The 21,499-nt window shown below is 45.8% G+C and overlaps 1 protein-coding gene across 4 annotated transcripts in view; it reads right to left on the bottom strand.

The window, feature by feature from the left end:
- ITGB4 (integrin subunit beta 4) overlaps window positions 1–15,566 on the bottom strand; it is a 106,584-nt gene extending 91,018 nt beyond the window's left edge. The window contains exons 1-2 of one of the 4 annotated variants that reach the window (XM_087709922.1): window positions 15,450–15,558; window positions 15,188–15,362 (exon numbers count right to left, since the gene is read on the bottom strand). The gene's annotated coding sequence lies outside the window, so the exon portion shown is untranslated. Of the gene's footprint in view, window positions 1–14,838; window positions 15,050–15,187 lie in introns of those variants that run through there. The other 3 variants (XM_087709926.1, XM_087709925.1, XM_087709924.1) reach the window with 3 other exon arrangements.
- Window positions 15,567–21,499: the final 5,933 nt, after the last annotated feature.

The raw sequence follows: 21,499 nt of genomic DNA on the forward strand, positions 1-21,499 counted from the left end.
TGATTCATTAAAGATAGAATAAATGTAAATGAAATTTCTTGTGGGCTTTCTTTTCAGAAGAAGGGATGGCATTGGCATTCCTTAAGCTTTGGCACTCTACCCTACTCAGTCTTGGTCTAAAACCAGCCCTGATAGTAGGGAAATCACATCTTCATGGAGGCTTTCCAAATATGTGCAGTTATACAGCTGGGGCTAAACGGCATAAGTCCTACAACTTTTAACTCATTCATGTGATCCTAACCCATCAATGTGATATTTTTCTCTCAGTACACAATTATGTGTATTTCTATCTTGCAGTATGACACCTTGAGGGAAATGCCTTTAAAACCGTAAGTGCCCCCCTTACGAGCACCCCTTACTCTTTTGACTCCATCATCAGCAGATTTAGTTCTAGCTCCTCAGCTCAGCACAAATCACACACTTTCTGTTTGGCAAGTTGTGAGGCTGGCGCTCTGCAGTGCTTGGTAGTGGGCCATTTCCCCATTAGTAGGAGTTATCTGTGCCAATCCCTGCCTCTCAGCAGCTTCCTTTCTTTCTTGTACATCTGCCATTGCCCCACAATGTGTTTACACCACACTTCAGTTTAAAACAAAGAGGTAGTTTTGCAACTAGTGACATTTTTCTCCCATAAAAAATACTGTAAAGGCATCAAAGGAAGAAAAGGAAGGATAGGACTAGTTAGAGGCTGAATTCTGCACTTGTTGCAAGACTGCTGGTCAGTAAGTTTTGACTTCACTTCTGGCACAGGGGAATGCTGTGCAAAGGGGGAAAAAGTTATGACTATCTTTTATTTCCTCTCTTCAAGGATGCTAGCAATTAGTCATATGTTCAGAGAGGAGGACCCTAATTTTCAATGTGTATTTAGATCTGGGCTAATGGCCTGAGCTGAAAAACTCCAGATGATGTTTAGATGGGAGCCAAGAGTTAGAGTTTTAGGGATCATCTTATTGGTTGCCCTGCATATTTTGCAGATTGACAGAGTAGTCCTAATCTATTTGTATGAACAAGGATGCCCTCTCTACACTGCTCTCCGCCCCCCGCCCCCCCGAACATGCATTCTTACAGGAGGGCATGCAGTAAACGTGGTTTTGTTTTTTAAAAAAATAAGGAACCTAATAAAATGGTGATTTTCCTCATATCTGCAGTACTGAACCTGGTTGTTATAAAGGAAAAGAATAAAATAATTTATGATCTGCATAACACTTCCTTTTTCTATTGCAGCACTAATCATAGTTGCCGCCCATGGTATAGTAAATAAATTGGACAAATAAATAAATAAATATGATCAAGGTGTAAACTCGGTGGACAATTATACTCTGTTCTTTAGCAGATTCCACACCACGGCCACTGAATGTGAAAAAGAAAAATCAAAGCAATAGCTCAATAACCAGTACCCCAAAGACAAGGGGTCTACCCCAGGGGTGGGTTGCTACCAGCATTACTGCCAGTTTGGTGCAAAATTTTGTTGTTGCGCATGCGTATTTATACCAAAAAACTTCTGTGCATGCTCAGAACATTAGAAAAGGGAAGAAAATAAACATTTCTGCAGTGGAGATTGTTTTGCCCATGCACAGAACCAAAAATCAAGATGGCGCTGCTGACAATAGAATTGGTTTGGGTACATGGGCGGCCAAGTTACTACCTACTCGGCTCAACCAGTCTGAACCAGTAGGAACCCACCTCTGGTCCACCCCAAAGGATGCAATGCTACCTCCAAGCCAAATAAAGTAGTGAAGTAAGTCATCTACAATAAAAACCCTACACTAAATATTTCAGAAATCATTAATTGATGCTAAATAGGAGCAATTTTATAGATGTGCCTATTTAGTGAAATTTCTGTAGGTAAAGGGGATGGTGAACATTAGTTATGATCCATGGCCAGCTTTTTGATACATTTAAAACTGACAGAGCAATTTATTTTGTAAGCAGTTGTTACAATTTTGATATTGTTACAGTATCATATTGTTTGATTCTAATTAAGTAACTGCTCCATCATTTGAAACTGAAAGTATTTTGTTACACACACACTATATGTAAAATAAAAAAGTATACACTGGTGTGCCCAATTGAACGCAAATGGCTATGGATACATTTTCCCCCTGTAATTAGGGAAACAGAACCAACATCTGGAAGACACTATAGTGGAGAACATCTTTGCATGCAGAACATCCCAAGTCAAGTGCTGGAAAGTATCTTCCAAACAACACAAATGATAGGTAGGCAACTTGTGGCCTTCTAATATTGTTGAACCACAACTTCCCATATTTGTCACTGTTAGATCGGGTAAGGGAGGCACACAAAGGCTTCAATAACAACAGCTCTTTATTGCAAGTCAAGTAAACATCTGGCTGAGGAATGGTCAGGCAGCATCCCCTTTTAAAGGGATCTGACAGACCTCTTGACCAATGGGATTCAACCTCTGTTCCCACCGGAACAGAGGACCTTGGTGGAAACCTCTGTCAGTCTGTCAGTGGGGGTGGGAATATCTAACAGTCACCATTGGCCACTTTACCTAAGCCTGTTAGGGGATGACATTCATCAACCCTTGGAGAACTACAAGTTCCCAGGGTTTCCACCATGCACATGCTACAGGTTTCCACCATTACCACCTTTCCAGTTCCCAGAGCATTTTCAACAGTAAACTACTAGTTTGGAAGCATTATCAGAGACTAGAATAGGGGTGTCAAACTCAAGGCCCACGGGCCAAATCAGGCCCATGGAAGACTTAAATCTGGCCTGTGGGACCGGCCTGGAAATAGCAAAGGACTGGCCCACGGTGCAGCACTTCTGCACCCTGTTTTCAGCCTGGACAGCCTCCTGAAGCACTCTGCCAGCTAAAATGGGGCACCTCATTTTGGATGTCAGGATGCTGCAGGAAGCGTCCATCCCATCTCTGTCCCTGCCAGCCCGCGGAGAACTGCAATGATGATCTGGCACTCAAAGAAATCCAGTTTGACACCCCTGGACTAGAATCATGCAAAATACAACTCAGCCTGAAAAAGATTGCCAGCCTATCAGTGGTGGTATTCAGCAGGTTCTGACCAATTCTGAAGAACTGGTAGTGGAAATTTGGAGTAGTTTGGAGAACCGGTAAAGACCACCTCTAACTGGTCCCACCCCCATCTGTTCTCTGCCTCTCGAGTCCCAGCTGATGGGGAGGAAATGGGGATTTTTCAGTAACCTTCCCTTGGAGTGGGGAGGGAATGGAGATTTTACAGTATCCTTCTCCTGCCACGCCCACCACACCCACCAAGCCATGCCATGTCCACCAAGCCACGCCCACAGAACCAGTAGTAAAAAAAATTGAATCCACCAATGCAGCCTATGCTTTAGATTGATTATCATCTAACCTAGGGTTGGATACCCATGTACCATATGCAGCCCTCTGACCAAATTCTTCTGGCCCCGAGAGTCTCTAAATTCATGCTGCCATGATTTGATGATAAATTCATTATTTCTATTTGCATAATTTTTTGTTTTGTTTTTAGAAATGTTAAAAGGCTTACATCAAAACCTTGTAGATGTGTTAAGTCTAGAAAAGGGGTCTCAAAATTTGGCAATTTTAAGACTTGAGGACTTTGAACCCCAGAATTCCCCAGCTAGCAGAACAACCAAAAAATACCAAAACAAAAGAAAAGGGGAAGAAAACATGTCAGGAATTATGTGCCTTCTCCAATTTCTCTTCCCTTATTGGCATGCCTGTGAGGGGGATCCTTTGTTAATTTCTCCATCTTGTATGTTTAAGCTTTTGTACTTTGACAGCCGTTCCAACTTGTGTGTTTCTGCAAAATGAACTCTTCAATGTGCTGTGCAAGAATCAGTCAGCACTGCAACAAGGGAGTGATACAACAGCTCTTTTGTTACGCCCAGATCCCAGAAGCTATGAAAGGATTCAGTGTCGGCTCACTTTCTTTCCCTCTCTGTCTGCCTTTGGGCATGTTCTTTCTCTTTCGTAGCTCTGCTAGGCTGTTGGACAGCAGTTCTGCATACATCCCTCCTGAAGTTTGTGTCCTTAAGGCCAAATTGCTACTAGCTTCATTGTTAAGCACTTATATAGAGCTTATGGAATATAAGCTCTCTCCATGGCCAGTACGGTTAATACCTAGATGATTTATTTCTTGTTTCAGGGATTGATAAAAAGAAAATGCCACCTCCTTCTCCTTCTGGTTATCAATTCCTGGCAATCTCAAAACTTAAAAAAACCAAAAGGCAAGCAGGCTGTGGCATTTAAGTCACTGAGAGAAGTTCAAACTTGGAGGCTCATGTCATATTTGGAGAGCTGGGATGGCATTTTCTGAGTTTTCCTGTTTCAGGAATTGCGATAAGTTTGTTTTAGGGATTACACCTTCTTGCTGTTGGTTTCTTGCCTTCAAATCGTAGAAAACTTCAACAATGATTTTGGTGTGGGTGTGAAGAGTTCAGGGCAAAAAAACATTCAAAAGCTGCACCGTACGTACTCCTAGGATTGCAGGTTGCCCGCACCTGATTTACATAGACAATAAAACTATAGATCCAAAAACAAATGGTTTCCTTTCTCTGGGTTAGATAGATGGTGGAAGAGTAATGTAAGCTTTTATTCACACCTGTACCTATCACATTAATCACTTTTAGGATCTATTTATATAAAAATGGCTATGTGTATGTTCCAGCATAAGTCTGGAACACCTCAAGCAATTTCAACCAAACTTGATACACAGATGACGTACTCTCTGGAAACAAATACTGTGGGGGTAAGACACCCCTAACACCCCTCAGTGTATGTGTTCTGTTACGATACAGCATGTTGTGCCTTAAATGGCTTCTACTGAACTGCCATAAAATGGCTTCTATTGTACAGTGCAGTGGAGTTGCCATGGTAACAGCTTCACAGTACTCCATAAGGGGGCTTCCTCTGGTAAGGTGGAAAATCCAACATTAGAAATTACATTTGGTCCGAACATTTTCTCCTTATAAATAAATACCCGGACAACGCCGGGTTATCAGCTAGTAAGCAATAACATGCAAAGTGAAGCAAAGGAATGAGTAATAAAGCAAAATAAATGTAAAATTTGAAAGAAGAGGAAAGTTTTAAAAAATGCAGTAATTCAGTATACATCACTCCCATTCACTATCTCTCTCCATATCTTTCTCCTTAGAAAACCACACCTCCATCAATACTGGCAGGACAAATTACTATACATAAACAGGAAGCAAACCGCACAGTTACTAGCACTGATGCTATTACCTAGTTAGGTAAAGAAATGTCTGCAAGTGAACAACCAAGCTCAGAGAATACCAAGAATGCAAAAAATCACCTATTTCATGGCAGGTATCTGTTGAGTACTGTTGGGTTTCAGAATGTGTCATCATGGTCACTAAACTTAACATCGCTCAGCAGATCCTCCTACTTTTTCCTACTTTTCTAACAATATTTAATCATTTTTAAATGTTTCCATCCATTTGAACTTTAATAAACATTCTACCATGCTACAAATGCATCTACTTACTCTAATTTTTGCCATCAATATATAGTTTGCAGCCATTCACTCAATTGTCTCTGTCAAAAACAACTACTTTGATCTTTACTACATAAATTTTCAGAACTATATTACAAAATTGAGCACATCCTTTCATTTAACATTTGCTCTAAATCTTTTGGGTTCTCAGCCAAGAAGGTGGCACTGCATACTAAAAATCTATACACTTTCATGTCCCCAGTTATCATACCTCTAATAACTCTACACCATACCTGTTGTGTCTACCCATAAACAAACAAGGGGATATCATGCATTTGTCTTATTCCAGTGTTAAACTATTTCCTAAGCATTTCCTTTATTTTCGTGCATGCTTCACTTCTATCATATGTCACTGTTAGGGACAAACAATGAAAGTAAGTTCATAAGAAGACAGGGAATTGTTCAACATTTATCCACCAAATAACTTGCCAAAGGTTGGGCTATTTTCAGGCATTGGGCAAGATACCTCCTGCCTGCCTATTTTGTTACTTTCTTAAAGCTTCTGCTTAAATCCAATCAACTTCACTATCCAGTATGTAGAAAGACACAGAATCATAGCATGTTCCTCTACAAAAATTCTCTTTGAGAGGAGCAAACAAATAAAGGAACAGGAAGATGGTGCCACACCTATGGCATTTAAAGCAGGGGTGAAATTCAGTAGGTTCTGACAGATTCTGGAGAACCGGTAGCGGAAATTTTGAATAGTTTGGAGAACCGGCAAATACCATCTCTGGCTGACCCCAGAGTGGGGTGAGAGGGAATGGAAAATTTGCCTGCCATGCCTACCAAGCCATGCCCACAGAATTGGTAGTAAAAAAAATTGAATTTCATCACTGATTTGAAGCCATTTCAACTCTTGCATCAAAAGCTTTGCCAGATGGAAAACATAAGGGAAAAGACCAGCTTTTGAAACAGAGGGCAATAGGACAGTCACCTCAAAGGAGGGAGTACTGTAAAGCAGAGGGAGGGAGCAAGAAAAAAAGAAAGAAAGAAAGAAAGAAAGAGAAAGAAAGAAAGAAAGAGAGAGAGAGAGAAGGACAAAAAGTTATAATGACCTATAGAAGATTTTGCAGCTAAAAAGAGAAAATTGAAAAAGAAGAGATAATCCACTTGAAAGGTACAAACAGAGGTTTCCGGTGTACATAGAGACAACGTTACAAAAAAATATTGCAGAAAAAAATAGAAAAACAGAAACAGGGACAGAGACAAAGAGATCCAAAAGCCCAGGATGCAACCCTGCATTGTACCATCTTAAAAAAATAAAACCTTGGAAACACAAAAGGAATTGTGAGTTTCTATAAGTGTGCATATGCCTATGCTACGATTTCAGAACACGTGTGGAGTGAGTCTGCATGAAACCATTGGCAGCACAGGTCATAAGTGTTGAATACTAGCGGGGGAAATACAAGCGCGGGAATAAAGGACCCCCTTCTGATTGGTTCCCGGGCGGAGCCGGTTCAATCCTCAGCCCTGATTGGTCGAGCTACTCGACGCCCCATTGGCTCCTCGTTCAAACCCGGAGGTATAAATCTTTGGCGCGAACCACGCCACGTTGAATCGTAGTCACTCTGTTCTCAATAAAGGTTGCTGTTTGCATACCCGCTTGTCGCGTCCTTTCCCTTCGCTCCAAGATGCAAAACTGGCGACGAAGGTGGGATCCCGATTCCCGCGACCACGGAGAAGAACAAGCCAGCTGCCACCGCGTCTGAACCAGCACGAACGCTATCCTCAGGCTGAGGACTCCGGCAGCGAACGCAAAATTTTCTCCGCCCTCTTCCTCCCCCTCTCTGGCTCCACACCACGATGGCATCAGCGCTTCCTCCTTTCGCGCCATTCGGATCCGCCGGAGAATCATGGGACGGCTTCATGGAGCGTTTCGAGTGCTACTTAATCGCATCGAAGAACCAGGCACAGACCGACGAGGAGAAATGCAGCTTCTTCTTGTCCTGCTGTGAGCCTTCCATGTTCGCCTCTGCGAGAGCCCTGGCCGCCCCGAGGCCAGCCTACAAACTTGGGTGGGACGAGCTGATGTCCAGGCTGAGGAACCACTACGCTCCCTCACCCTCTCTGATCGCACGCCGCTTCACCTTCCGCCGCCGAGTGCAGAAGCCCAACGAATCCATCAGTCAGTTTCTAGAGGTTTTGCGCACAGTGGCCGCCCAGTGCGATTTTGCAGACCTGGAGGAGAACCTCGTGGAGCAGTTTGTATGCGGGGTCCGCGACGTGCATTTGCGCAGCCGCATGCTCCGGAACCACAAAATCACCTTGGTGCAAGCCGTAGAGACCGCGCGAGCAGCGGAGCTCTCCGAACAATCCACGGCCGACATCGAACGCCTCCAGCTGAAAACCCCCGCGCAAACCGCCGCGGGGCCTTCCACCCAGACGAACCTCGTCGACGACCTCTCTCCTGCTGAAGACGAGGAGGAGGAAACCGTCGGACAAATGAGGACGCAGCCGAAGCGGAGGCCACACCAGCAACCACCGACGCCCGCTCAGCCAGTCTCAAACGCACCTTGCCGCGGATGCGGCGGCCGCCACAGCCGCGCATCCTGCCCGTTCCGTTCCGCCGTCTGCCGCCGCTGCCGAGGAGAAGGACACCTCGCCAGGGTCTGCCGGGCTCTCGTGCCAGCCCCATCGTTCATGCAGCCCAGCGACCAGCGCCAGGCACCGCAACGCCGCCAACAGCCACGTCCTGCGAGGCGAGCTGAGGACTGCCACTCAACCTACCAGCCCTCCAGCGCCGACTGAGTGGTCTACCAGGCTTCCCACGTTCCCGCCGGCGATCGCAAAATCAGCACCGCCGTCCGACTCGAAGGTCAGCTTTGTCGAATGGAGGTGGACTCCGGGTCTTCCCGTTCTCTCCTATCTTGGGCCCTGTTTTCCCGCCTTTGCCCCGGGGTTCCCCAGAGCCATTTGCGCCCTGTCGGGGTCTCCCTCCTAGACTACCAGGGAAATGGGATTCCCACGGCAGGAATATTCCACATCCAGGTGGAATACGGAGACTTTAAGGGGAAACTCCCAGTTCTAATCGTCAGGAACGATCTGCCCGCTCTCCTTGGGTTGGATTGGTTTCCCGCCTTGGGCCTCACCATAGAGGGGGTGCACAGGGTAGTCCCCCTCACCGTAGATAGCGTCCTAGATGAGTTCGCAGATGTGTTCGATGGGAAATTGGGCTGTTATAAGGGCACCCCCATTTCCCTCTGCCTCGATCCCCAGGTCGCTCCCATTAGGCTGAAGGCACGCAGGGTCCCCTTCGCATTGAGAGCAAAGGTAGACGCTGAACTTGATAAGCTTATAGAGCAGGGGGTAATCGAGCCCGTAGATCACGCCCGTTGGGAAACCCCCATAGTCCTCCCGGTCAAACCCGACGGATCGGTGAGAATATGTGCCGACTATAAGTCGACCATCAATTTGGCCCTGCAGGCAAACCCATATCCGGTTCCCGTAGTGCAACACCTACTCCACTCCTTAGGGCAGGGCCGCATTTTCGCCAAGCTAGATATGGCACAGGCCTACCAGCAGCTTCCCGTAGACGACGATGCGGCTACAGCCCAGACCATCGTCACCCACCGCGGGGCCTTCCGTTGCCGCCGCCTCCAATTCGGCGTTTCGGTTGCCCCGGGGATTTTTCAGAGCCTCATGGAGCGGTTGCTCCACGGGCTCCCAGGCGTCGTTCCCTACTTCGACGACGTCCTGGTCGCAGCCCCCAGCCACTCGGAACTCCTGAAAATACTGCGGGAGGTTCTCACACGTTTTAGGGAGGCAGGACTGAAACTAAAGCGCAGCAAATGCGAAATTGCTGTTCCCAAAGTAGAATTCTTGGGGTTCCTCATTGATGCCCAAGGCATCCACCCCACTCCTTCCAAAGTCGCCGCCATCAAAAACGCACCTGCACCCACCTCTAGGGCGGAATTGCAGGCGTTCCTGGGGCTTTTAAACTTCTACGCCCCTTTTATTCCCCACAAGGCGTCGCTAGCTGAGCCGCTACACCGACTGCTTGACCGGTCAGCGGCCTGGCAATGGGGTAGCCGTGAAGCGCACGCGTTCGCGGCTATAAAAGACATTTTGACCTCGTCGGCAGTCTTAATTCAATATAGCGATAGGATGCCCCTAGTTCTGACTTGCGACGCCTCTCCCTATGGTATAGGGGCGGTCCTGAGCCATGCCCTCCCGAACGGCTCAGAGGCCCCCATAGCTTTCTATTCCCGGACACTCTCCTCCACGGAGCGGAACTACAGCCAAATCGATAAAGAAGCCCTGGCTGCAGTGTCCGGCATTAAGCGGTTCCATGACTACCTCTATGGTAGGAATTTCACCCTTGTCACGGATCACAAGCCGCTCCTGGGGCTACTGGCAGGCGACAAGCCAACCCCCCCCATTTTGTCTCCGCGCATGACACGCTGGACGGAGTTCCTAACGGCGTATTCGTATACGCTGTTATACCGTCCGGGTAAGCAGCTAGGGCACGCAGACGCCCTGAGCCGTTGCCCTTTGCCAGAGACGGACACAGCCCACGTGCCCGCTCTCTCTATTTTGTCCATCGCCGAATCCGACCTCCCCGTCTCTGCCGCGGACGTCGCAGCTTGCACAAAGGCTGACCCCGTCCTATCCCAAGTAGCTTCATGGGTTTTGAGGGGTTGGCCCGCGGAAAAGGTAGCGGAAGGATTCCGACCATTTAAAGCACGACAAGCCGAACTCGCCCTTCACGGGGGTTGTCTTGTCTGGGGGGATAGGGTAGTGATCCCCACAGCTCTGCGGGCACGAATCCTGCCCGCACTCCACAAAAACCACCCAGGCATAGCGCGAATGAAAGCCTTAGCCCGTAGCTATGTGTGGTGGCCCTTGCTAGATTCGGAAATTGCAGACTACGTAGGCCGATGCAGGATCTGCCAAAACTCTAGGCCGAATCCCCCCACAGCCGCCCCTCGTGAGTGGGAAATCCCTAGAGGCCCATGGTCCCGTTTACACATTGACTTTGCCGGCCCCTTCCACGGCCGAAACTTCATGATAGTAGTCGATGCTTACTCCAAGTGGGTGGAGCTGGTAATCATGACCTCCACCACAGCAGAGAGTACAGTGAGGGCCCTTCGTAAGATGTTCGCCACCCATGGGTTACCGGATGTGATAGTCTCAGACAATGGGCCCCAGTTTACCTCCACCACGTTCCAAGAATTCCTGGCCGAACAAGGAATCAGACACGCAGCCACAGCCCCTTATCACCCAGCTAGTAACGGCCGGGCGGAGCGCGCAGTTCGCTCAGCCAAAGAAGCTTTGGGCCGCATGGACCAGGGCGACTGGCAAGAAAGAGTGGCGGCTTACCTCTTGAGCCAGCACTCCATACCCTGCCCAACGACTAATAAAAGTCCCGCGGAGCTCTTGATGGGTAGGAGATTGCGAACCCCCCTAGACAGGCTCCATCCACTTTACGCAGGGGATCTGCCGAGCAACCTGGGGGCCCTCCCTTCCCACGCGTTTAAGTTAGGGGATCCTGTATGGGCCCGCTCCTTTTCTGGGGATCCACGGTGGGTTCCCGCAACCATCACAGCCCTGACTGGCCCCTGTTCCTTCAGGGTCGGCCTGGCCGACGGAACACAATGGAGGCGCCACGTGGACCAGTTAAGGCGACGCCTCCCCGCGGAAACAGACGGCCCGAGCCTCTCAGACACCCGCTCTCAGCATGAGCCACCCTCGATGACCTTTCCCCCAACGGACCGCCTCCACCCGGGGAACGGGGGACAAGCCGATGCGAACTTTTCGGACAAACGCGCCTCACCCGGCTACTCCCTTCCTCGAAGCCCTTATCGAGACTCTGAACCTACACCCCAACCAGACTGCACGGGGCCACTGTCGGACACTCCTGTTGCCACGGAGACGCCACCCCGGACAAATGGACATCGGGCACGGGGCCCGGGGCCAGCGCCATCTCACGGGGCCGCGTCGCAGATTCACCGCCCCGCCACGGACACACCTCCGCCGGCGGTTCCCCCCCCGACGACAACCGCCGGGGAGCCACGAAGGTCGGGACGAGAACGTCACCGTCCCACCTACTTACAAGACTATGTTTGCCCTTCCTAAGGGAACTCTTTGATTAGGGGGGGAGGGGTGTTGAATACTAGCGGGGGAAATACAAGCGCGGGAATAAAGGACCCCCTTCTGATTGGTTCCCGGGCGGAGCCGGTTCAATCCTCAGCCCTGATTGGTCGAGCTACTCGACGCCCCATTGGCTCCTCGTTCAAACCCGGAGGTATAAATCTTTGGCGCGAACCACGCCACGTTGAATCGTAGTCACTCTGTTCTCAATAAAGGTTGCTGTTTGCATACCCGCTTGTCGCGTCCTTTCCCTTCGCTCCAAGATGCAAAAATAAGTAAGCTACACTTCAGTTGTTTGTTTGGCAAAAGAATGGAAATGTGTATGCTGCCCAGATGGCTGCCCAGATGGCCTTATAAAATCAATCAATCAATCAATCCCCAAGGAAATTATTTCCAGAAAAAGACACTGTGCAAGAATCTGTATAAATGTTATTCTACAATTACAATGGCCTTACTGCATCAGATGATGACCCTGGACAGCATGTAACTGAAGCATACAAGGCAGTGGATTATGAAACATACAATTCTCTACTAGCAACCATGAGAAGACCAAAACAGAATGTTTTAATACTGAAAGCAACATCAATACATCAAATTATATTTATAAAAATAGAAACATTGCCAACTCTTAAAACTAATAGAAAACCAACAATGGTTATAAACAATACATATATAAATGATAAATACATAGGAAAGATGGGTGATCTGATAGGTGATCTAAAAGACAGATAACCTTTAATAGTCTGGGTGAATAGGCCTGTCCTCAGTTTGTCAACCTGAAGCTAGCATGGGGCTGCCACTGGGAAGGCCCTCTTCCCGGTCACTGCACTGAAAAAGAAATCTAGCAGAGGGACTACAAATATAAGCATCTTCCAGAAGCTTTTATAGTATGAATTGGTCAATATTAGGGAAGAGAGACTTATACATGTACTTGTGATAAATTACCTTCCCCCATTCCTTTATGCAAACCATATGCCCCCAAACAATTTTTAGATCCCAAATGTATTATTTTGAGCTATTCCAGATCTCCCGTCATCAAATTCCCACTGCCACTCTTTCAGAATATTACTTCACTTAGATAACCACTTTTGATCAATTTCAAATTCCGTTGAGTTTGAGGCTTGAGTGGGCACTCTAGTACCATACATGGCCAAAATAAGTGGAAGAATATTGATAGACAACAACAACAACCAAGTTCAGAGAGCACCAAGGATCCCACACAGAAGAGTATTTTGAAAACAAACATAAATTAGTCTATACAAGGTGAAACACTGATAGAGGTATCTCTATTGTCTACAAAGCAATAAAAAGCACAGTTCCCCCAAACAGTCTTTCCATTGGACTATTCTCATTTTCCTTCCTTCCAGCTAATGAATAGGCTTCCATGACCAGCATTCTCATCATTAATAAAGCCAAAAATTACATATTTTCTAAAACAATTTTTTGCAGATTTTGTTTTCAGCTTGATTTAGTATTTAATGGACAGAGGGAAATCCTAAGACTCAAGCTTGCATACAAGACAGGTATCAATTAGAGACACAAGGCAACTCTTGTTTCCTTTGTTGCATTCCTCTGTTGTCACAGATGACACTTCACAGATAATATTTTAAATCTGGCTGTTGTAAAAAGGAAAGATGCTATGCCCTAACTATGCACGGTAAAAACCAAATTGCTCTTTTCTTTATCAGAAACATCATATTGATTTGTCTTGTATTGCTAAACTGTAATGAAGTCAGTAATCTAGTTGAGTTTTGTCTTTCTGTGGCTGGGATACTCCCTCCTTCCCAAATTACTCAAATTTATGACATTTTGACAACTTTTATATAGCAAGGAACACTTCTTGGAGATTTGAAATGTGACCTATTACTGTGGCTATTGTTTTTCCAACAATTTATAGAGATATAATCAATTGCATTGAAGACAACACATTGATACTTTTTTCATTACAGAAAAATCGACATCTAATACTGCAAACAAGAACAAATATTTAGAGCTAGCTGAATCCTTCCTCAGCTAAAATCCAAAATGTCTCTCTAACTTGAAAGTGAGTTTAGTGGTAAAGAGAAATATACTATGCACATGTTCTTCACTTTTTAATTCTCAGGGGCCCATATCATACTTGAGCTCTAGAACTGACTATAAAGGTTTTGAAGCTGACCTTTAGTGGCTTCCTTGTATGAAGATTAACACCATATCTGTCCACCATCCTATAACCTCACTTTTACCTGTCCTTCTTCCAGATCTGCTGCTTTACCTATTTTAAACTACTTCTCCCATTCAAACAATCCATCCAATTTATCTTAAATCTCATGGACCTTGTTAATCTACCTAGTTTCCTCATTCTTGTGCCTTTCCTAAACACATTAACATCTGAAATCAGGACAAGTACATTATTTTCAATTATACAGATTATGTGATTCTCAGTCAAACAACAATCAAGTCAGAACGGGGCTTAAGAGAAATAAAAATGCTACGTGAATCCATGCTTAGGGCCCTAAACTTTGATAACACATTAAAAATACCTAATCTCTGTCTTCTAACTGCTAGGAGAGTTACTATACTCCTCCCTCCCCCCCCCACATTCTTCTCCACTTTTAACAAATTTACAAATGGCACAACAGGTTGAAACTAATTAGTTATGGAAAACTCTTCTTCACTATACTGCCATGCCAAGATTGAGTTTACTGCCCAATGTCTGCCTGTTATGAAGTTGTTAACAACAACTCAGGGATATTGTGGGAGGAAAATGTCAATGTTCTCACTCAGGAAAAGTTCACCTTCCTCTGTTTGAGAAGAACACATTATTGTTGATAGCCGTCTTCCCTGTAATTTCCTAATGTACCCTGCGAATGGCCGCAGAGAGAAAGAGAAACTGCATGGGTATGTGGGTGCAAAGGAATTATATGAATAGCCTGGTTAATTCAGATAAAAAGGAGTCTCCAGCAAGAGAGCAACGGGGGAGGAGGGGGCTGTTCTGTTCTGCTGCATCAAACTGGCTGATCAAGAACTTGTGCCAAGTTCCAACAGTGCAAAGAAGAGGAAATACAACTTACGGTCTAATTTTAAAGCAGAAAAGAACACAGGGCTCCCTCGGCCGTTTTGCCTGCTTGCTTACCTGTGCAAGGAGCCCTGTGCTTCTTTTCCCTTTTCTCTCTGATTAATATTACTTGTCTCTTTGAACAAGTAGCATTAATAAACAAATAATCAAAAAATAAATGCAGGGACTGAGAACAAAAGATTTTGTGCCACAAACCTCATTCATGCTGACTCCATTTCAAAGTCCAGATCCTGTGCAACAATCCAAACAACAGCCATCCACACATCAAGCCGAGAACTTCCTCCAGTGGCAAGGGATGTGTGTGTGTGTTGGGGGAAGAGACACAGAGCAAGAGAGACTTGTTTCACTGCTGCATTGTCATTTCCAAATGTAAGGTTGGCTTATCCTGACTCCCACTTGCTCTTCCTCTCCTCCCCCTTTTCCCTATTCCAGTTTTATTTCAGATACAAAGTTGAAATAGGAAGGAAGGAAGGAAGAAAGGAAGGAAGGGAGGGAGGGAGGGAGGGAGGAAGGAAAGAAAGAAAAGCTCATCAATTTGACCCACCTCTTCAGGTCTCCTGGTTGCTTCTGATCCAGGGTTGTCTCACTCCTTTTCACTCTCTGCACCTTTTTGTTGCTGTTGTTGCTGGTTTTTTATGTTTTTTTAAAGAACTCCCTCTTGCTTGTTTTTTTTTTCTCTCCAGGGTAAATGAAGGAGTTCTGAGTAGCGGCACCTATAGCTGTTAGGCAAGTAAAGGAGGAAAGAAGCAGTTTTCTCTTTATCTCAGGTGTGATTAGGCGTGTTGTATGTATGCAGGGGAGGTTACCTGTGACTCAGGTCTGTCTGGCATTCCTGCTCATTATGCACACCTGCATGGGCAAGAACTGCCCGGGTAGCCAAATCTCTTCTTCATTTCTTCCCAGTAGGTTTTTTTTTAAGGTTTCCACCCACAGGAAAAGGGTGGATGCTAAGTACTGAGACATAGCCCAACCCAACTCTACTTGTGCAACAGAAAGCTTTGCTCGACAGCAAGGATATGAAAACAAATCTCTTTGCTTTTAAGGTGCCCCAGGACAAATTCTTCTAGTTCCTTAATATTTCATCGGCATTCTATTGCTGAAAGAAAGATCACAGGGTGGCTTTCAAAGTTCATTTTCCAATTCATTTTTCCCCTCTCTCTGTCTGGATCTTTCCCTCCAAGCTCCCAGTGCTACGGAAGCAAGATGGGTTTTTTCCCCCTCTGCTATTTGTGTCCAAGGACCACCCTCCAAGAAAAGATCACCAAAGCTGCAGCAGATTCAACAATCTTCCATGTTCTGCTTCCTCCACAGCCAGAGAAAAGCTTGACAGCTCGGGAATCCTCTTTTTTGTACATCTTCCAGTGGGCGAAATGACAGCAGATACATGCAGTCTCTTGATTCAGTCTACAGTATTCTTGGACCAAAACCGTGATGCATCTAGTTTCCCAGAGTCTGCAGACTTCATGTAACCAACTTGCTGATCATTAAAGGACAGTACTGTTTTAGGCAATTGATGGCTGGCTCTCTTGGATATAGTTCTCACCTTGTACAACTGAGTTCCAGAATTTAAGATGACAGATTCCTTTCCCTAATCTCCTCCAAAGACACCTCTGTTCAAAGTTGGGAATCCCAAGTGTCTCTGTGTGATTGAATGTAGGACAAGTGCCCCCCCTTCTTCTACCACACCCTCTAAAATCACAAGATCGCAAGCAGTTGACAAAAACAAAACAAACAAGAAAGATAGCAAAGGGTTTCTTTCTACCCTGCCATTTCATTAGTGGAGGGGTTTTTCTTTGTGTGGCAATGTTGTGCCATCAGTTCCTACTCATTAATAGAATATATTTCCACCAAACTCACAAATCTGAAATGACTATGCTGTGGATAAGCCTCTGCACATCCACAATCTTACATCAAAGTTAGTCACCATTACTCACAATCCCTACCTTAATGGGACAGCCATTAAAGTTCAAAGTAACATTAATTATATGTCTTTATTCCCCCAATGACTTGTACCTAAAGGAACCATAGAGACTGAAATCTTGAGTAAAAAAAAAGAGTGCTGGAAGGGAAAAGAAAAAAACTGGATCCTTTGGCTAATTTTCATTTCGAAATCCTATTTCCAACTGTGTTGAACTCAAACAGGGAAAAGAAATTGGTAACCCTCGGGTTGCAGGGCAACCACCTTTCCGTGGATGTCAATCTATTCAAAAGTCTCTACTGAGTCAAAAATTAAGAAAATGAAGATCATGGCACTGAATCATACATTTAATCAATTTAAACACCTGACTAAAAAACTGAATAAACAGATCTATTTCATTTTGGTCACTTAGCTGGCAGATTTTGCATTAGAAAGAAGAATCATATTTAACATTATTATTAAGCTGGTATGTAATATTTTTTCAAGATTTTATCTACGATGTTTTAATCCAGGAAACTCATCTCAGGTTTGTTTCCTCCCCCTTCTCCCCTTTCTGAAGCGCAATCTTCCTTCCTTCCTTCCTTCCTTCCTTCCTTCCTTCCTTCCTTCCTTCCTTCCTTCCTTCCTTCCTTCCTTCCTTCTGTAGGAAGTAAGCACCCATCCCTCTCCTAAAAAATTGAGATATTTTAGGAAATATTAAAAGGGCAGAATATGTCTCCTAAAAGGAGAGCAGAAACTCAGCTCCTCCCCCTCTTTGTCAATGGACCATTAAGAGCTGAGCCAGTCTATTCTGTATAACAAAGACCTTCCTCCTTCAGGCGGAGCCATAGTAGGAATTGTCCAAAGCCTTCTATCCATCTCACCATGTGGCATCCAGCAAGGTCCAAGCCTGGGACTACCTACAGCCTAAGACAGCCTATAGAGCACCTATAGAGCACTGGTGGGTTGCCAATTTTTTTACCACCAGTTTGGGTGCACTCCTGTGTGTGCTCACTGCGCTCCCGCCGCTTCTGCACATGCATAGAAACATCCAGGTGGGTGGGCGGAGCCTCCTTCCACCGCTACTACTGGTTTGCCCAGTCTGGGTCAAACTGGCAGCAACCCATTTCTGCTACAGAGTTGCCCCTGCATGGCCCATGGGAGTCTGACAACAAATCAAAATACAAGCTCAAATTCAAAAGCCCAGAGAGGGCACTCTCAGCATCTCTTTTCTTTTTCCTCCAGGACTTCACACCATATGGTCCTGTCCATTAAAAACAATCTTTCCAAGCAGTCTCCATGTTTTCATTGTCTTTCTCCCCACTTGGGACTGAACCCAGAAGGGCATTTCTTCCTACCCTTCCTCCCTTCCTCCCTCCCTCCCTCCCTCTCTCCTTCCTTCCTTTCATTCCTTGCCTGCCTACCTGCCTGCCTCTAGCAGAAATATCTTGCTTGCTTGTATACTTGCTGTCTTTCCTGATCTTGCCCTGGTAGAAGACAACCCCAGAGCCACATTTGAGACCATCTTTCCTGGTCAAATAATCCTCTCTGCTGCTGATTCAGACAGTCAGAGAGCCTTTAGCCCTGCCTCCAAATCAGTGCCCACCACAGAGTATGAGAAGGGGCAGAAGTTAACAAAGGCTAGCACTGCTGGGCGGGTGGAGAAATTGGGGCACCAGATTCATGGCTTGGCTAATCAGTCCAAACTGCTTCAGGAAGTCTGCTTGGCTTAGTTGTGGAAAGTGGTGAGGTTGCTCTGAATGTTTCTGGTGACCAAGTTTGCATGTTGGTGCAGCACTCAGGGCTTTGTTCTTGTTAGGTGGTGTCTGCTGCAGGCTGCAGAAAAGGATTCAGAGGACCGCATGCAGCCCATGGCTGCAGATTGGAGAAGCAGCCTGGTTTTAAATTGTCTCCTCCACGCAATTTCATGCTATGATTTTAAGATCAGGGCTCCTTAATGTCAATTGGCTCCAAGTTAGGGAGTCAAATAGATTGATGGCCATTTCTCCATGGAAAAAGAAAGGAGGGAGAAAAAGGACTTTCTCTTTCAGAGCTTGTGAATCAGAAAGGATCTTGTTGCACTCGATAGTTTCAGCTCTTGATTAAGGCACTCGGTTACATACAAAGCCAGGAAACCCATTCTTGCATCAATTTCAGGCATTATTTTCATTAGCCGGCTTAACAAAATAATAGTTTGCAAGCTGTGGAAGTAGAATTATATTTGTACAATACAAGTAGTCCTCGACTAGCGGCCACAATTGAGCCCAAAATTTAAATTGTTAAGTGAAACATTTATTAAGCGAATTCTGCTCCATTTCTAGCCAATGGTTAATGGGAATCACTGCAGTTATGAAGTTAGTAACACAGGGGTTAAGTGACTCTGGCTTCCCCATTGACTTTGCTTGTCAGAAGGTCTCAAAAATGACCACATGACCCAGGGAGACTGCAGCCGTCATAAATATGAACCAGTTGCCAAGCATCCGGATTTTGATTATGTGATCGTGGAGGATGCTGCAGTGGTCATAAGCGCAAAAAACTGCCACGTCATTTTTTTTCAGTACCGTTGTTACTTTGAACAGTCACTAAATGAACTGCTATAAGTCAAAGTTTACCTGTATTGTCTGAAGCTTAATCAATCCGAAGTCAGGGACCAATCCCACAGAATGAAAGAGAAATGGAACGTTAAAAAATATATATCAAAACTTTTGGATTTGAAGGAGACTTACATAGCACCTGTTGGCAACTCATTAGAGCAAGGGTCCCCAACCGCGGCCCACTTCCAGACTGCAGCCTGTTCAAAACTGGGCCTCAGGAGAAATGGGCAAGTGCGTATGTATGAAGCTCCATTTGTGTGAGAGGAGGGCGCTTGTGCTCACACGATAAAATCCATTCCCGTGAGTGGAGGTGACATGTGCTTTCGTGTGAAGGTCCATTTGTGCAAATGGAGCTTTGCCTGTGAATGCCCTCCACTCACACAAGTGGAGCTTTGCATGTAAGCACAAATACTCTGCTCGTGCATGAAGCTCCATTCGCATGAGTGGAGGGTGCACGCATGTGCTGCTTGCACAAATGGTGCTGTAAGTACGCGTACACCTGCCACTCACATGCTTCCCCCCCCACTCCCGCTCTGGACAGGGCTGCCAAGCTGGAAAGGTTGGGGATTACTGCATTAAAGCAAACTTTTTTTTTCTAGGAGTCGCACTATAATTATGAAGTATAGAAGCAGCTATTTTAAAGAGTTGCTGAGAAGCACGATGTGAAGCTCTCTGAACTTTTGTAGTGGAAATGTTTCGGGGGTTGTTTTAACAGGCTTAAATGTTATCAACTGATTTCAGAAGTTAAGTGTTGATGCACTAACTCCAGCTCAGCTGAAATGTCTCAAAATCCTTGCAACTCCAGAGCTTTTCACAAATTCAGTTTTTTGCAAATTTAGTTCAGCACTTTATCTAGAACAGTGATGGCGAATGTTTTTCTGCTCGGGTGGCAAAAGGGCATGCACGCAATACCGCACGATTGCGTGCCCACACCCATAATGCAATGCCCTCCCCCTGTGCATGCGCGCACAAGCCCACCTGCTCCCCCCCTGTGCATGCGCGCAGGCCTCACTGAGGCCTCTGGATTTCTGGTAGGCCCATTGGGCTCATTTTCCTCCCTCCCCAGGCTTCAGGAAAGCCTCCGGAGCCTGTGGAGGTGAAAAATGGGCCCAACAGGCAAACCGGAAGTTCGTTTCAAAACTTCCAATGGGCCTGTTGGAGTGGTGGGTTGCAGGCAGTACGCCTCAGTACGGGCGTACCACAGCCTGCCCGGAGCACCGGGTACCATTCCGGTACGGTGCTCCAAAGGGCCCACCCGCCCACCCGAGTTCCTTTAAGCCTTTGGCGCTTCCGCACATGCGCATGGTATGTATGGTGCCTGCGCAATGCTCCGCCAAGCAGCTGGAGCATGGCGGAGGCTTGCGGAAGCATCGCAGGCAAGTACAATGTATGCCTGCGCTGCGCACATTCCAACCATATCTGTTGGGGCCATTTTTTTGCCATCCACAGGCTCTGGAGGTTTTCCTAAACCTGGGGAAGGCAAAAACGGCCTCCCCCGCCCTCTGGAAGGGAGCTGACATAGGGCAATGCCTTGCATGCCCTCAGATATGGCTGAGAAGCTGAGGCAGTAGAAAACACTTTGAGTAGTCTTTCCCCATTAGCTTAGCATTTGTTTGATAAATAGTAATTATTCATCTGGCCATGTTGTTTGTAGAGCTGCAGAAGGGCTGCTGCTTATATGCCTGGTGGTCTTGATAGCCAAGCAGGCAGGCATGGACAGGAACTTACCAAAGGTGGAACCATATTTATGGAATTCTTTCCTAAGAAGTAATTTACCTCTCTGCTTATTTTCTTTTAGATCCTTTAAACATTTTGAAAGTTATTAATTTTCTCGTTCTTAACAGTCTGGTTTTTAGTTTTTATGACGAGTGGCTAAGGCAAAATGAGTTGATGTCTTAATTGCTTCTGTTTTAGCGCTTTGGTTTTTTTCTCTCTAATGGTAACGTCAGTGTGATGCTAGCATAACCTATCATTTTAAGTTCCTTCCATAGTTTGCAAGAGTTGAAAGCAAAATAACAAGTAATTCTTCAGTAAGCCAGCAGTAGATAATGCTGAATTGCATAACCTCAAAGGTGGTAGGACACAGGTAGCCAGATGGCTTGATCAGGCACATTCACATCTAATCACAGACTGTATCATTAATGTGTCATCCAAATATAATCACAGTGACTTGTCAGTGACCCTCCACCAAGAATTGGTCATAGGCCCTGCCTGAAAGGGTTTACAGTCTAGAGATAAGAACAAAGTAGGCAGCAGCAACCAAAAACACATACTATCCTTATACAAAAGGATGATTTGTAGTTAGAAATTTGTATAGTATCAAATTTGATGAGGAAGATGAGTTATCACAAAAAGGCAACTCATC

This window comes from Thamnophis sirtalis, unplaced genomic scaffold (assembly GCF_051295495.1).
Source record: "Thamnophis sirtalis isolate CommonGarterSnake01/CBP01778 unplaced genomic scaffold, rThaSir2_p1.2 scaffold_3, whole genome shotgun sequence".
Lineage (NCBI taxonomy): Eukaryota > Metazoa > Chordata > Lepidosauria > Squamata > Natricidae > Thamnophis > Thamnophis sirtalis.